The 17,243-nt window shown below is 49.4% G+C and overlaps 1 protein-coding gene across 1 annotated transcript in view; it reads left to right on the plus strand.

The window, feature by feature from the left end:
- The window catches only part of LOC147886682 (neurochondrin family protein), a 195,434-nt gene that overhangs the window by 15,152 nt on the left and 163,039 nt on the right, over nucleotides 1–17,243 (plus strand). The window lies entirely within an intron of this gene.

Below are 17,243 nucleotides of genomic sequence, written 5' to 3' on the forward strand. Positions count from 1 at the left end.
ACCAAACTCTTCCAAGAGAACATCGGAAAGTTCCTTGAGGTATTCTTGGATGACTTCTCTGTGTTCAATGGTAAGAATGCTTCTCACCTCGAACCTGCTATTCAGACTGATCACATGAGTAAGTTGAGGTGGGTTTTTGATAAGTGCAGAGAAGCTAGGTTGTGCTTGAATCCGGACAAATGCTTCTTCCTCGCCTTGCGAGGGGTCCTCCTTGGCCACATCGTCTCAGCTGAGGGAATGACCACGGACCCAGCAAAGGTGGAAGTGATATTGACCTTGCCTATTCCTCGCACACCCAGAGAAGTCAAGTCTTTTTTGGGAGAAGTCAAGTCTTTTTTGGGACAAGTGGGTTATTATAGAAGATTCATCAGGTCCTATGCCGACATAGCGGTGGCGTTGACGGAACTCCTTCGGCAGGAGCAGTCCTTCAACTGGTCGGCACCTCAACAACTGGCGTTTGACAACCTCAAGGATCGTCTAGTAAAGGCACCCATCTTGCGGCAACCTCAATGGGATGTCATTTTTCATGTGCATGTAGATGCAAGTGGGCTGGCGATTGGGGCGATATTGGCCCAACCAGATGAAGAGCACAAACTCGACCTACCTGTGTACTTCGCAAGCAGACAACTCAATGGAGCAGAAAGAAACTATAGCACCACTGAACGCGAGGGCTTGGGCATGGTCTATGCCATGACAAAGTATCGGCACTATCTCTTGGGCAGCAAGTTTATCATCATTACTGATCATCAAGCTCTCAAGTACTTACTGAACAAACCAACGCTTGGGGGGAGAGTGAGCAGGTGGATTCTTCTATTTCAAGAGTGACTTTGACATCCTAGTGAGAGCAAGCTGATTGCATCAACCAGTAGACCACTTATCAAGGATCTCTTCAGGTGAAGCAGCCATAGGAGTTGATGATGACCTTCCAGATGCGGGCCTCTTCCGTGTCGATACCACAGTACCAAAAGATGACTGCTTGTTTGCTGTGGACTGCTTTCCCCCATGGTATGCAAACATTGTACACTTGTTGTCTACAGGGGAGTTCCCCAAGGGGTTAACTCCAGCACAAAAGCGGAGGCAGATTGTTCAGGCTGCTCCTTTCAAACTGATCGCGGGTCAGCTGTACAAGTTGGGGAAGGACCACATTTTAAGGAGGTGTGTGCTCCCTCATGAAACACAAGCCATCCTTCAGGAGGCTCACTCAGGAATGGGGGGAGGTCATATGGCACCAGAGGCCACTGCTAGAAAGATAATGCGCTCTGGGTTGTGGTGGCCAAAGCTATTCCAAGACTGCTACGCTTATGTGCGCCGCTGTGACTCATGTCAAAGAGCGGGGCCGAAGCCTACTCGACGGGAGTACCTTCCTTCAGCCATCCAGCCCTGTACCACCCTTCTATAGATGGGGATTGGATTTTGTTGGACCCATCTCCCCTGCAAAACTCGAAGAGGGAACAAGTATGCTCTGATTGCTACCGATTATGGCACTAAATGGGTGGAGGCTAAGGCAGCGAAGACCTGCACTGCTCAAGTTGTGGCCTCATTCTTGTATGATCAAATCATTTCTAGGTTTGGATGTCCTGTGGAATTGATGAGTGACAGAGGTACCCACTTTCTCAATGATGTCATCACTGACCTCATAACCCAATTGCAAATTGTTCACAAGACCTCTAGTTCATACTACCCTCGAGCCAATGGTTTGGCCGAGAGCTCCAATCGGACCATGTCTCATATTGTGGCTCGGTTATGCCTTCATTCCTTGGCAGATTGGGATATTCTACTACCAGCTGCTCTTTTTGCTTACAGAACAACATACAAGGCTAGCACTGGATATTCACCCTTCCAGCTAGTTTACGGCTTGGAGGCGGTTATGCCCTATGAGTTCCACATGAAGACCACTAGGGTCATGGCAGAGATGGATGATAACTTGGAGGCATGCACACTTGAGAGATTATGGGATCTTGAAGCCTTGGATGAACATCGTCGTGAAGCGATCCTTACTCAGGAAGTCTGGCAAAGAAGGCAGAAGGCATGGCATGACAGAAATCTCAGGAAGAGGGAATTCCAAGTTGGCAGCTTGGTCTTGTTATATTCCAGTAAGTTCCTGAAGCATAAACCCAAATTTGTCAGTGGCTGGACAGGGCCCTTTTTTATCACAAGGATTATTCCCAGTGGAGGGGTTTATTTGGCCACCTTGGAGGGCAAGAAGTTACCAGCACCTGTAAATGGCTCACGGGTAAAGAAGTATCATCCACATTGACTCTCTCTCTTTGGATAAGGATTTCCATTCCTATTAGTTGAATTTCTATTTATTCAAACAAAAAAAACAACAACAACAATGTATTCCCTTTCCTAACCCTGTCAAGCTTCTACTCTCTGCCCAGTTGCACTCTTTGGTGGGAGACCAATAAAAACTGAGTTTTTCCTTCTCTGGCAAGATGGAAACAGCCCTTGCCTTCTCTGACACACACTTCTCCTTAATCCCTCTTCACCTCTCTGTCACTCAGGTTGAACCTCTGTTCACCCCTGTTCACTCCTAGGTCACCCCTGTTCACTCCTATGTCAACTCCCCATGTTCACCTCTCTGTCACCCGTGTTCACTCCTAGGTCACCCCTGTTCACTCCTATGTAAACTCCCCATGTTCACCTCTCTGTCACCTATGTTCACTCCTAGGTCACCCCTGTTCACTCCTAGGTCACCCCTGTTCACTCCTATGTCAACCCCCCATGTTCACCTCTCTGTCACCTATGTTCACCTCCAGGTCACCCTTGTTCACTCCTGCGTCACCCCTGTTCACTCCTATGTCAACCCCCCAGGTTCACCTCTCTGTCACCTATGTTCACCTCCAAGTCACCCTTGTTCACTCCTAGGTCACCCCTGTTCACTCCTATGTCAACTCCCCATGTTCACCTCTTGTCACCTATGTTCACCTCCAAGTCACCCTTGTTCACTCCTAGGTCACCCCTGTTCACTCCTATGTCAACTCCCCATGTTCACCTCTTGTCACCTATGTTCACCTCCAGGTCACCCCTGTTCACTCCTAGGTCACCCCTGTTCACTCCTATGTCAACTCCCCATGTTCACCTCTCTGTCACCTATGTTCACCTCCAGGTCACCCTTGTTCACTCCTAGGTCACCCCTGTTCACTCCTATGTCAACTCCCCATGTTCACCTCTATGTCACCCATGTTCACCTCGAGGTCACCCCTGTTCACTCCTAGGTCACCCCTGTTCACTCCTATGTCAACTCCCCATGTTCACCTCTCTGTCACCTATGTTCACCTCCAGGTCACCCCTGTTCACTCCTAGGTCACCCCTGTTCACTCCTATGTCAATTCCCCATGTTCACCTCTCTGTCACGTATGTTCACCTCCAGGTCACCCCTGTTCACTCCTAGGTCACCCATGTTCACTCCTATGTCAACTCCCCATGTTCACCTCTATGTCACCCATGTTCACTCCTAGGTCACCCCTGTTCACTCCTAGGTCACCTCTGTTCACTCCTATGTCAATTCCCCATGTTCACCTCTCTGTCACCTATGTTCACCTCTAGGTCACCCCTGTTCACTCCTAGGTCACCCCTGTTCACTCCTATGTCAACTCCCCATGTTCACCTCTCTGTCACCTATGTTCACCTCTAGGTCACCCCTGTTCACTCCTAGGTCACCCCTGTTCACTCCTATGTCAACTCCCCATGTTCACCTCTTTGTCACCTATGTTCACCTCCAGGTCACCCCTGTTCACTCCTAGGTCACCCATGTTCACTCCTATGTCAACTCCCCATGTTCACCTCTATGTCACCCATGTTCACCTCCAGGTCACCCCTGTTCACTCCTAGGTCACCCCTAGGTCACCCCTGTTCACTCCTATGTCAACTCCCCATGTTCACCTCTCTGTCACCTATGTTCACCTCCAGGTCACCTCTGTTCACTCCTAGGTCACCCCTGTTCACTCCTATGTCAATTCCCCATGTTCACCTCTCTGTCACCTATGTTCACCTCCAGGTCACCCCTGTTCACTCCTAGGTCACCCATGTTCACTCCTATGTCAACTCCCCATGTTCACCTCTATGTCACCCATGTTCACTTCTAGGTCACTCCTGTTCACTCCTAGGTCACCCCTGTTCACTCCTATGTCAACTCCCCATGTTCACCTCTCTCTCACCTATGTTCACCTCCAGGTCACCCCTGTTCACTCCTAGGTCACCCCTGTTCACTCCTATGTCAACTCCCCATGTTCACCTCTCTGTCACCCATGTTCACTCCTGGGTCACCCCTGTTCACTCCTATGTCAACCCCCCATGTTCACCTCTCTGTCACCATGTTCACTCCTAGGTCACCCCTGTTCACTCCTAGGTCACCCCTGTTCACTCCTATGTCAACCCCCCATGTTCACCTCTCTGTCACCCATGTTCACTCCTAGTTCACCCCTGTTCACTCCTAGGTCACCCCTGTTCAGCCCTAGGTCACCCCTGCTCACTCCTATGTCAACCCCCCATGTTCACCTCTCTGTCACCCATGTTCACTCCTAGTTCGCCCCTGTTCACTCCTAGGTCACCCCTGTTCACTCCTATGTCAACCCCCCATGTTCACCTCTCTATCACCCACGTTCACTCCTAGGTCACCCCTGTTCACTCCTAGGTCACCCCTGTTCACTCCTAGGTCAACCCCCTATGTTCACCTCTCTATCACCTATGTTCACTCCTAGTTCACCCCTGTTCACTCCTAGGTCACCCTTGTTCACTCCTATGTCAACCCCCCATGTTCACCTCTCTATCACCCATGTTCACTCCTAGGTCACCCCTGTTCACTCCTAGGTCACCCCTGTTCACTCCTAGGTCAACCCCCCATGTTCACCTCTCTGTCACCTATGTTCACCTCCAGGTCACCCCTGTTCACTCCTAGGTCATTCCTGTTCACTCCCCCCATGTTCACCTCTCTGTCACCCATGTTCACTCCTAGGTCACCCCTGTTCACTCCTAGTTCACCCTTGTTCATTCCTATGTCACCCCCAAGCTCACTCTCTGTCACCTATGCTCCTCCCTATGTGACCCCTTGTTTCCCCCCTGTTCACCCTAGGTTATTGCTTGCCACTCCTTGTTCACCCCTCAGTCACCCATGGGCACACCAATGTCATCCCTTGTTCATCCTTGGTTCACCCTTGGTTCATCCCTCCTTCAGCCTCATTCAGCCTCATTCACCCCTATGACACACTCGTCAATGGCCTATACAGGAGAAAATAAAATTCAAATTCCGATTTTCCCACCCTTTTCATTCAAATATTTCCTCTTGCCCACACCGCTTTTTCTCTCACCTACCACCTCCCACCAAGGCTATATTTAGCCACCAAATTTAGCGTCGGTCCTTCATCTCATCTCCCAATTCCGACCAGTGCTATATTTAGCATTTGGCTAAACTCAGCGTGGATCCTTGGGATCAGCTCATCCATCGCATCTTACAACCCACTCATGCTATTTTTGGCTTACTTTCCTAAATTTGGCTCTCTCTGCTTGTGTATTTATGGCTGTCCCCCCCCTCCAACGAAACCATACCTTCCCTCCATCGGTGAATTCTCCTGCAGCCCCCTTCAACGACAGCAGCCCCCTCTCTCTCCATAGCGAATTCTCCCGCAGCTCCCTTCCCTCCATCAGCGATTCTCCTGCAGCCTCCCCTCCATCGATTTCTCCTGCAACTCTCCCTCCATAGCGAATTCTCCTGCAGCCCCTTCCATCGAGATAGCAGCCCCTCTCCCTCCCTCAACGATTCTCCTGGAGCCTCCCCTCCAGCGATTTCTCCTGCAGCTCTCCCTCCATAGCGAATTCTCCTACAGCCCCTCCCATCAAGATAGCAGCCCCCTCTCCCTCCCTCAGCGATTTCTCCTGCAGCCTCCCCTCCCGCAGCGATTTCCCCTGCAGCCTTCCCTCCATAGCGAATTCTCCTGCAGCCCCTTCAATCAAGATAGCAGCCCCCTCTCCCTCCCTCAGTGATTTCTCCTACAGCCTCCCCTCCACCAGCGATAGCAGCCCTCCCTCCATCAACGAATGTTTCTGCAGCTTTCTCCATCAACGAGATCTGCAACGAAATCTGCAGCGCATCCTCCTGGCAGCCCTGGCCTTGGATCGAGATTTGCAACGAAATCTGCAGCGCATCCTCCTGGCAGATCGCAACCCCATCCCAGCAGCCCCTCCTGCTGCACGCAGCTCTCCCTGCTTCACCATCTTACCTTGGATCGCATCTCCACCTCGTGGCAGCCCCTCTTCTAGTGAATTGTGCCAGCTTCCTGCTCCCTGCCCACCTCCACACCCTGCGCCATCTCCCCTACTCTGCTGGGCTGGGCCACGCCCCACTCCCTCTCTCCTGGCAGCTTCCTACTCCATGCCCACCTCCACCTCCTCTGCCATCTCCACTCTGCGCCACCCTGGGCCAACTCCAACCCACTACGTCACCTCTCTCCTTCCACTTTGCGCCACCTCTCCATTGTGTCCTATCTTTTCCAGCTCCATCTCTCTACTCTTGCGTTCTCCTTGATTCCATCACCTTGCAGTCACTCTGGTTGCTAATTCCCTTCTCAGCAGACCTCGTCATCAGCTCCCCTCCTCACTATCACCTCGCCAGCTTTCCTCTCTGGACCTCGTCATCGACTCCCCTCCTCGTTATCACCTGGCCAACTCCTTTCTAGCCTCGTCATCTGCTCACCTTCCTGCTTCAACTCCCCTTCTTGTTATCATCTCCCTTCCTACTTCGTCATCAGTTTCCCTCCCTTTCTTGACCTTCCTGTCATCACTCACCTTCCTGCTTCAACATCAGCTCCCCTTCCTTTCCTGCTTTCCTTCTTGCCTCGTCATCAGCTCCCCTTCCCTTCCTGCTTCCTTTCTTGCCTCGTCATCACTCACCGTCCTGCTTCAACATCAGCTCCCCTTCCTTTCCTGCTTTCCTTCTTGCCTCATCGCTTCCTGCTTTCTTTCTTGCCTCGTCATCACTCACCTTCCTGCTTCGTCATCAGCTCCCCTTCCTGCTTCGTCATTAGCTCCTACTTCACCTCTTGTTTCTTCTTCATGCTCGAGAAGAAGTCCAAGTATAAGCCACGGTTGCCCCGAGATAAGCTCTTCATCCCTTTCTATACCGCCATGAAGTCTCAGGCAGCCTCTGCAGTGCACATGACCTCACCCATGCCTACAGCCTCTACAGTTGGGCCGACTCCATCAGCAAGGCCGACTTCATCAGCAGAGCTAACTTCATCAGCAAGGCCAATTTCATCGGTAGGGCCAATTTCATCGGTAGGGCCGACTTCATTAGCAGGGCCGTCTTCATCAGTGATGCATCCCCATCTTGGTCCGGACATCACTATCATCTCGGATGAAGAGCCACCACAATCAAGACAACAGCGGGGGGCTCTTTTCCACTCTCAGAGCTCCAGTGCCTCTTCGTCCGACCATGGGAGCTCAGATTACACCCCCTCTGCATGAAGACCACATTCAGAAGGGTTGGGTGGGCCAACAGAGATACAGAGCCCTTCGATAACCACCCCTCCTCTCTCCCACATTCGGGTTATGTTTAAACCTCTTCTTGATCCAAACCTCAAACTATCCTCGGTATTGACATCTTCCGAGATCCAGACCCTGGGTCTAACTGAGTTCGACAAGGTCATCTTCCCTCCTGTGGATGTGGAACTGTGTACAGGATTCATCAGATCTTATGACTCTGTCACAGACACTTTTGAGTTCATGGGCTCCAGGCAGCTTCTCACACCCAATTTGGTCTCACAGTACATGGGGCTCCCTGCTCTCCCTATTCAGCCTCCTTCCGACGATTCACCACATCTCCTTTCCTTCCTTTCACAGTGCAAACCCAACAGGAGGGGATATGATTGCAAAAAGGTTTTGGAAGGTGGAAGCAGAGAAGCAGTGATCACACGCTACTTCTTCACTCGCTTCTATTCAGCACCTGGGCATTACTACATCACGAAAGGTATCCGTCCTGCTCTCAATGCTCTCTTCACCATCACTCAGTATGATTTTGCATCCCTCTTTTATTCAACATTCCGAGCCACTGTTCGAAATCGCACACGCAGAAGCACACACACCTGTACTTGTGGACCTCACCTCACCTACCTCTTGCACTAGTGGCGGGCTGCAACGCCTGCACTCTTTCCTCCACCTTCACATACTTCATCTTCTCCTCACCACCCACCCTCCGCTCCTATGATCCCCCACTTGAGATCAGCTCCACTGGCCCTTAGTGCGGCCCCAGCATCCTCGGCCCCTGCTGCATCAGTCTCTGTCCTCTCTTCCTCTCCAGTCTCCATACCCACTCTTGCTCCACCCACATCTGCAGCACATGTTTCTGAGCCATCCCCTCTTGGGCCAGCCTCTGGAGCTTTACCATCCGTTGCTCATGCAGGAGTTGCCTCTCCATCCATCCCCTTCGAGGCAGATTTTGATTTCCCTGATGATGTTCTCCCGGTCACTCCCCTGTCCTCCTCAGGTCTCACCCACCATGGCATGACATTACCACTTACCTCCCCCGCAGTCCTGACCATTCCCCCTCCGATCATCTCATCAGGGTCAGTAGGGTGCAAAGATATGCACATTGGCCCCCCAACTCAGGGAGATCCCTCGATAGAAGTTACGACAGCAGGCACCTCTGCCTTGGAACCTCTTGATGGAGAAGCATCAGAGCGACACAGGTTATTGAACTTGAATCTTACTTTGGGAGCCACTGGTGATGCGAAGACACCACCCCGGGTGTCTCGACGACTGACCCCTGAACCAAGTATGGAGGCTGCTGAATAGGACTTACTGGAAACTCGACCTGGCGAGGTTATTTTTGCTGGGGGTAAGATACCTTTTCAAGCGGATTGTCCTCCACTTTCTCAAAATGATATGTTGGATACCTACTTCGCATCCTCCTCAGGAGATCTGTTCACCCATGAGGCTCAGATAGAGGAACAGAGCCAGGAACACAAACGGCTGCTGTATGCATTAAAGCGGAAGCGGTCTCCTGTTTGCATGGAGGAGGAGGACCTGGACCAAATTTTCACACTTCCCTTGCAAGAGACAATCGCTTCCATCAAGAAAGTATCCCAAACTCCAAGCTGTTACCTAGACATCGACACATTGGCTCCAGTGGCAGCTCTCAAGGACCCAGAGCAAGAGGGGATGAAAGCAGCCTTCGAGGAATATGGCGAACTCATTGACATGGCTGACCGAATGACCTATCGGGACAGGTATGCATGGGTTAAAAGATCTCTTCATATGGCTCAGCGCATTATAGATGACAGCTTTATTCAGATGGGTGCCTCCCTCTTTAATACTACGGGTCAAGTTTGCAAGCTTCTGTCACAGAAGCAGCACCTCCGCTTGGAACATGAGAAGCAGGTAGCCAGCATGCATAAAGAATGGGATACAACATTGCAGGTGAAAGAAGCGGAGTGGGGAGCAACTCTACAAGCAAGGGAGGCTGTGTGGAAAACTCAGCAGGACAAGTTTCAGCAATGTCTTGCAGCCAAGGAGGCAGAGTGGACAGCCAACAAGAAAGTTTTGGAGGACAATCATTTGGCCCAACAGGCTCAGATCCAGAGGGAGCTTGCAGCCCTACAGGACAGATACACCTCACTGGCTAAGGATAAGCATACTGTGGATCAATAGGTGGAGGTGGTGCGGAGTCAGATGAGGCAGATTCTCGAGGAGGAGGACCATCTCCAAGTTTCACATTCCAAGTTGCAGGACAACTTCCATGGGCTGCAAGCTGAAAATGCTGCTCTCAAATCTCGATGTGATCATTACAGGTCTGGCTATCACAGATATAAATCCAAATACAAGGACAACCGCAACCTCATGGACACAGTCGAGGAAGAGGCAAGGACCAGCCCCGGAACATCAGCACACCCACCACACCCACCCCCTCCCCCTCCCTGACCTTCATCCAACAAGCAGTAGCTCCTGGATCTTTTAGTTCGGCATTTCTTTTTGCGAGCTCTGTCCATTTGGATTCTGCAGTCTCATGTAAATAAGGAATTTTGGAGTTGTATGGCCATGAGCCAGTTTTTTTTTTTTTTTTTTTTCTAGTTTTACAGTTGTATGGCCATGAGCCAGTTTTTTTTTCAGTTTTACAGTTGTAAGGCCATGAGCCCTTTCTTTTCAGTTTTGGGATGTCAACCACAAGGTCACTTACTTATTGGTAATTCATACTTAACTTTCTCTCACACAGATCCTCAGTCATTCACCGGGACGGTGAATGATAGTGGCGGGGGATCTGATGTACTCAAAGTTTATGGCGACCCACCAAGAGTCACACCTGGGTCACGTCATGGTCACCTCAGCAACATGCCAAGTTGTTAGACCTTGGTCATACCTAGTCGCAGCGTGTCCACATATGTTCACATCTTGGACACATGGAACAGACTTGGACATGACTTGACATGGAACAGACTTGGACATGACTTGGACATGACATGGACATGACTTGGACATGACATGGACATGACTTGACCTGGACATGACTTGGGTATGACGGAAGCAATACATGACCGAAGAGTGCCAAACCTCAACCTCGACTCACCATGGTCAAAGTCAATCAGAGGGAAGTACTGGCGCAATGGTACACGGGATACACCTGTTGGTGCACATGGGAAGCAGTCCAACAATTAAGAGGCATAGGTGGTGCACCAACCCTCTCAACCAACTAGTGTCAGGAGCGCATGGAATAGACAGGAGAACACATGGAGCACGGGATTCACTGACCCAGGACAGGCTGGAGTGTTGCGGAAGCCATCAAGGATAGAGTGGCCCACAAACGGTGGAATGGCTAAGGATGGCTAAGGGTGGCTAAGGGTGCGAGAAGACATCCAATAGGAAGAAGGAGAGGAGATTGGTAGCCGGGGGTGGAGCAGAGGAGGAGAAGGTGAAGAGGGGGAAAGGGGAAGGGGGAGGGACATTTTGGCAGGGGCGAGAGGCGGGAGTGAAGGAGTGAGGCTAGAGTCAAGAGCTCGCCTCGTGTGTATCTTCTGGGAGTGTATCAGTCATCTTGCTTTCTAATGAGTTATGCTACTTCCCATCTCTGCTCGCTACTCTAAAATCTCTTTTCGTTGTATTCTCCTCCCCTCCTCTCCCTTCACCTGGTACAACGGACCTGTGTCATGTGGTTGAAGTTCTTTGCTGTTCATGTCGAGGGTTGGCTTTCATGATGTTGTTCCGCTTTGGTCTTCTTCTTGCTCACATCACTTCAGCACTTGTACCGCTTGCACATAGTTGACACCATCCACCGCTTGCACATAGTTGACACCATCGACAAGCACTCACCTAAGTACCATCAGTGACACTTATGGCACGTCTTACTCGCTTCTCGCACCAGTGGCCCTAGGCCTCCGGTAATACTTCCGGAAGTGTTAAGAAAACCCCCCCCCCCCCTCAGACACAGCCCTCAGCCTTTCAGTCTCTCTTCCTTTCAGCCCCCCCTCTCAGCCTCTCCCTCAGTCCCCCTTCCCCTCCTCTACCTTCCTTCGACAGATGGATCTCTTATTGGTTTGAATCTGCCTCTCATCCTTGATTGATGAATGGCAACCCATCTAGTCAATTCTCGCCCACTTCCAGAGGCCGTGAGAACATGTATTTTCTCAAAGGACGAGCTGCTACAGTTGCAAAAAGACATGGAGCTGGAGAGCTCTACTACTTTCTTCGCACACATCCATGGGTCCCATCCTTCTAGATCCGAGGCTAGGGACTGGATGCTTGCATCCTTATTTGAGGACCTTGACACCTCACCAACATTAGATTATTGGGACAAGGATTTTTTCAGGTGGGTTTCAACTCTCCTCTGGCTGCTGCGAGCACTGTGTTGAGGCTCCTACAAAGCCAAAGGAAGGGCGAACACTCTAGACCAATGTATACTTTCGGCTCTGAAAGAGTTGCCCTGCAAGGAATCACTGCCATGCCAATCCAAGTGAGAAAGGATATGTTTCCAATCCATTAACAAATGGGAAACCAAAGGACAGCCGGGGATTTTGCCTGTCATAGAACCAAAAAGAAACTCCCACTGGGAAAGTTGCCAATGACCAAAAGCTGGAGATTCAATGTGCAAAAGTAAAGGACGAATCATGCCAGCCCATGGTTGAGAACCTTGCAAAAACTGCAGCATGAGTTTCCCCTTATGAGCAAGAATGTGCAGATGGATATTAAGAATATTAAGACCTCCATGCATCTTTGGAGAACAAAGCTGCTGTACCGGAAGCAAACACAGGCTTTTTTTGCCATGGCGAGAACACTTGAAGATTTCCAGCACCTCAGACATAAAAGAGGCAAGATCAGCCTTGCTGAACATAATAAGAGGCAAGTAGAATTGAATATACGCCATCAGAATAGATTGCATAATTCGAAGACGAACATGCAGAGGCCAAGTTGCCAATTTCCAGTACTCCATCTTTTTCTTGAGAGCTACAAGAATCCAATCAGATTGTTGATGAGGAGAAAGTGTCCAACTCAAAGGATAGCCAAGATGATGAACCGATTGAGTTGGTGGGATGATTTCTCCAGGCCATAAAAGAGAGTGCCATTCCTTGGAATGCAAAGGCAACAATTTTTATTTCTGAAAATTTACATGAAGCCCAACAGCTAAACCATATAAAGAAAGAGCTTGCATCAGCTCAGAAAGATCTTGCTCTGTATTGCGGGGAGTGAAAAAAGAATCATTTGCATAAGCTTGAGCAAGCAATGGTTTATTGTCATGAATTTCCAAACCATGTAGCTTATCCGTAGCTACGAGATGATCCATACACTGAAGCATGGGGTACGTGGCTATAGCATACAGGAGCGCACTAAGTGGACAGCCTTGACGGACCGAGCAACGAAGAGTCCATGCTTTAGAGATATTCCCGGAAAGAATGCAAGCAGCTTGACTTGTCATTATAAAGCCAGTATATGATATGCTGCAATTTCAACCCACAGTGGCCCTTTCATCTACAGAGGCAGAGTACAGAGCCGCGTGTACAGTAGCTTGTGAGACACTGTGGTTGAGGTGGATTGTGGAGGACATGGACGTGTGTCAGGAGAGCGCAATAGTGCTGATGTGCGACAATGAGAGTTGCATAGCCATTGCCAAGAATCCAGTGTACCATGCGCGGACCAAGCACATTGAAGTTCATTATCACTTTGTTCGAGAACTCATCATCGACGACGTGATCGAGCTCATGTACTACCCGACCGCCGACAACTTGTCCGACCTCTTCACGAAGGCACTCCCTCGAGAACAGATGGAGCACCTCATCAGACGTATGGGGATTGGCCCACAGTTGTGACATTGAGGGGGGGTGTTAGATTCTCACCGTGCCCACCTGTGAGCCCCCGATTTGAGGGGACAAGGGGCAGTGAGAGATAGGAGGGCTGGGAGAGAGACTCAGGCCGGAACCAGAGGGAGGAGAGCATGGCAGATATAGGCGACCAGCACACGGGCTGGTCGCAGCCTGCAACAACAGGTAAAAGGGGGGCTTTGGGCCTCACATGGAGGCTCCTGCAGCAGCGCAGACTGGCTGCACAGGGCACCCTTATATAGGGGCCTGTGGCAGGCCAAGTCGGCCCAACCAGGGCCAACCCTGGTCAGTTTTATGGGGCCCATGAAAGCCACCAGACAGGGTACCGACCCTGCTGGTCGGTCATCTGAAGGGGCCTGGGCAGTGCCTATAAAAGGCCCACTTCTCCATTGATCCCAGCATCCAGTGCAAAACTGAAAGCCCCTCTCCAAGGCTGTGTTCAGCACTCAGCAGGTTGTGAGAGAGAGAGTCCATCAGATTTCTCCAGCACTCTGCTGTGTTTTGTACTGCTCCCTTGGAGCTATTTTTCTGCCCACCATCCGGTGGATGAATATACTCTCTCTCTCTTTGTCTACATTTATTTCTGAGTATGTGTTACTTGCATCTGTGATCATCTATGTGAGTTGAGTGTGTAAGAGTTGGAGAGATCTTGGGTGGAGGTTTGAGTGATTCATTCCCTCCTATTTTCTAACACTCTGGTCACTCTATGTGTAGCATGTGGAGTGTGTGTCTCTCGTCCAGCAGCATCGTGGCGGAGACTCTCACTGCTAATCCATGATTCTCTCATCTCATCAAGCTCCTTTCCCTCAACCTCCCCGGCACAACTAACTCAGATGCATAGAAATCTATAACATGCGTATGTGCTGTGTCGACCTTGGTGACCTGTGGCATCACCTCCTGCTGCTCTCTGTTCTGTCGCATCAGTATATCTCTGTGTCGTCGCATCTCAATTAGATAGAGCCCAACACAAACCTGGTAGGGAAAATGGATCAGCCGTGTAAGTGGACCAAAAGCCATGCCCCTCCTGAATGAGGCAGTGATATCGTCCTCGGATCTCACAGTAGACTAGGCATACATATAGAAAGTACTTCTCTGTGTCGACCTCCTCCATCCGACATAGTGTGCAAATCCTCTACTCTTTGGGTATGCCTGCAGCTCTCCCTAACTTAATCCTCAGCTGATGTGATGAGACTCGCAACTGCCTGATGGCGATCCTCCGTGCATGTGTGACTCTCCTATCCTCGAGGTACTGAAGTCTGCTAACAAGACCATGCTCCAAGACCCTCAGGAAGTGGTCATGATAGAATTGGATCTTGGTGGGGAACTCCTCTCCCCCCCAATCCCTAGACGTATGGAGCTAAAGGAGGCCCAACCATATGATATGGTTGATCTCATCTCGTGGAATCACTCTCGGGTGGTGCATCCATGCTGTATTGAAAGGGGGGAAGTCTGTCCATCTGAATGCCATGACTACCAAACCATGTGGATACCCGTGCAAGCCACATCTAGATATGGCATAACTAGTGACTTAATCCTCTCTGTATAAATGCACGTTAGGTGTCTGAAGAAAGGCAAGGTCATCAAAATGTCAAGGCCCTCCATAGTGTCCAACAAGCTCGAAGTCAAGACCCATACTCTCTCTACACCATCTCCCTTTGAGGTGACTATTGCTGCTACTAGCAAAAGGGAAGATGGAAGCTAGGGAATCTCTATGGCCTAGCCAAATGCCTCCCTAATAATGTGTAGAAGCTTGAAATAGACTCTGTGAAGGACAAGGAATCGAATGGTGAGATGGAATAGCTATGGTCGTCAATTACCATATCAAGTGAAGGTGGTGACCGCATCATGAACGTCTTCCTTCCCCTTTCAATGGGGAAGGAATTGAGATCGAGAACTGTAGTGGCGACCTCTAGAGAGGCTAGCTCGAATCTCAACTGAATCTTTATAACTCCTACTGAAGGGGTAGAACCTAAAGGAAAAGACTAAAGGTAAGTTTCTATGTGAATAAGAGTGTGTATGGGTGTGTGAGGATGGGTGTGTGGGCAGGGTGTGAATAACCATGTTTGGTGTGTGTGTGTGTGTGTGATTTACGTAAAGGCAGCTCTCCTGGTTGGGATGGATTGACTGTTGAATTTTTCCGTGCATTTTGGGGTGATCTCAAGAACACTCTTCTTCTTATGATCAATCATGCTTGGGCAGAACAATCTCTTCCTCCTTCTTGGAAACATGGCCTTGTCAAATTGATCCCTAAAAAAAGGTTGTGTGAGACAATGGTTGATTGGCGGCCCATATCTCTTATGCCAGTCATTTACAAACTCATTGCCAAAATGATTGTCCTCAGGGTTCAATTTATCTTGCAAGCAGGACTTCATCCCAGGCAGTATGGGTTTGTTCCCAGAAGGCAGATTATTGACAATATCTCCAATGTTTTACTTGCAATTGAGTATGCCAGGCCACATTATTTCTTCCCATACTATTGTGAGGCATTTAGGGTATCCCATTGGCTGGAATATTATCCCTCAACAACAGCTCAAATGGGTGCTTCAAAAGATTAACAAGAAGCTGGAATACTGCCACTTGTCGACTTGGCCTCTACATGTTCGACTTCGGATAGTACAGTCTATCATTATGGCATATGTGCAATTTTATTTGCCTCTTCTTCCCTGGTCTTTTAAGCATTTGGCTTCCTATATGTCCCAGGCTATGGAGATATTTTGGAAAAGCAAATCTCACAAAAAGGCTTTGCGACTACTTCCCATGCAGTCTGTTTGTTCTCCTAAGACTCATGGGGGATTGAATATTCTCAATCTTCAGTTTCATATGTTGGCAAGAAAGAGCACTATGATTGCTGATTTTTTTCAGCAAAAACAGCCATGGGCTATCATGTTAGCAGCTATGTGTGGAAACATGACATCCCATGCATATGGGCATTGGATTACAGATCACTGGGAAGCAGTCATGACCACATTTTAGGGGAAAATTCCTGGTTGTCCTGTTTCTACTGCTTTTATTCATGATTGGAAGAGAATTCTCTCTTATGCTAAATGGTCAGGTGCTTCTTTCCATCATGGTAATTCTCTTCGCTTGGAAAGCATCCATTGGAGCAAGGTGTTTGAATCGCCTCTTGCTTTACAGGCACCTATTAAAGCATATAATCTTATGAAATTGGGCATAAGATTTGTCGGAGATGTTGTGGATCAACATGGTTATGTGCTTTCATTTCCACAAGCTTGCAGGACATTCCCCTTGGGTCTGCATCATAGGCCCATTTGGAGAATACTTACAACTATGTTGCAGCCATTTGTTCCTGTTCCTCCACTGTTTGTACAGGACAGATTACTGGACTGGAATCTGACTTCTTTATCTCTTGCTACCTGTTCACTTTCAATGCATAATTTGGCCTCCTCGATGGTCTACAGATTTCTTCTTCCACCGCCATGGATTGATAAGCATGCCAACACTCTTTGGAATTTGGATAGGTCTTTATCTTGGTGGCAATCACAACTCAAGAAAATTTGGAAAGCCAAATTGCCATTGAAACAGAGGCTTTTCTTTTGGAGATGTATAGTGGGAGCTTTTTCCATTGGGGTGAAATTGGCAGCACGTCGTATTGCTTCCTCTTCTTGCCCCCGTTGCTCTCATCACCGTGAGACAGTTCCCCATTTGTTATGGTCTTGCCTGCACTCTCGGATATTGATCACTCATGTCTCTCATTTTCTGCGGCTTCGGTTTCCCTCTATCAGATTTGGGAAACTCTTCTGGATGTTTGGATGCTTCTCATCTCAGATGTCTCCATTCCTCCTTTTCTTTCACTGGGCTCGTTTTTGGGAACTATGGACTATTTGGACACAGAGATTGCATTTTAGGATGGGACAACAGTTTCCTCAGGCATATGCTTTCTTCAGAATGTCCCTCAAGCAATCTTTATATGATAGTTATGTTGCG

Source organism: Dipteris shenzhenensis, chromosome 24, assembly GCF_047967505.1.
Source record: "Dipteris shenzhenensis isolate YYH24624 ecotype China chromosome 24, Dip_SZ_1.0, whole genome shotgun sequence".
Lineage (NCBI taxonomy): Eukaryota > Viridiplantae > Streptophyta > Polypodiopsida > Gleicheniales > Dipteridaceae > Dipteris > Dipteris shenzhenensis.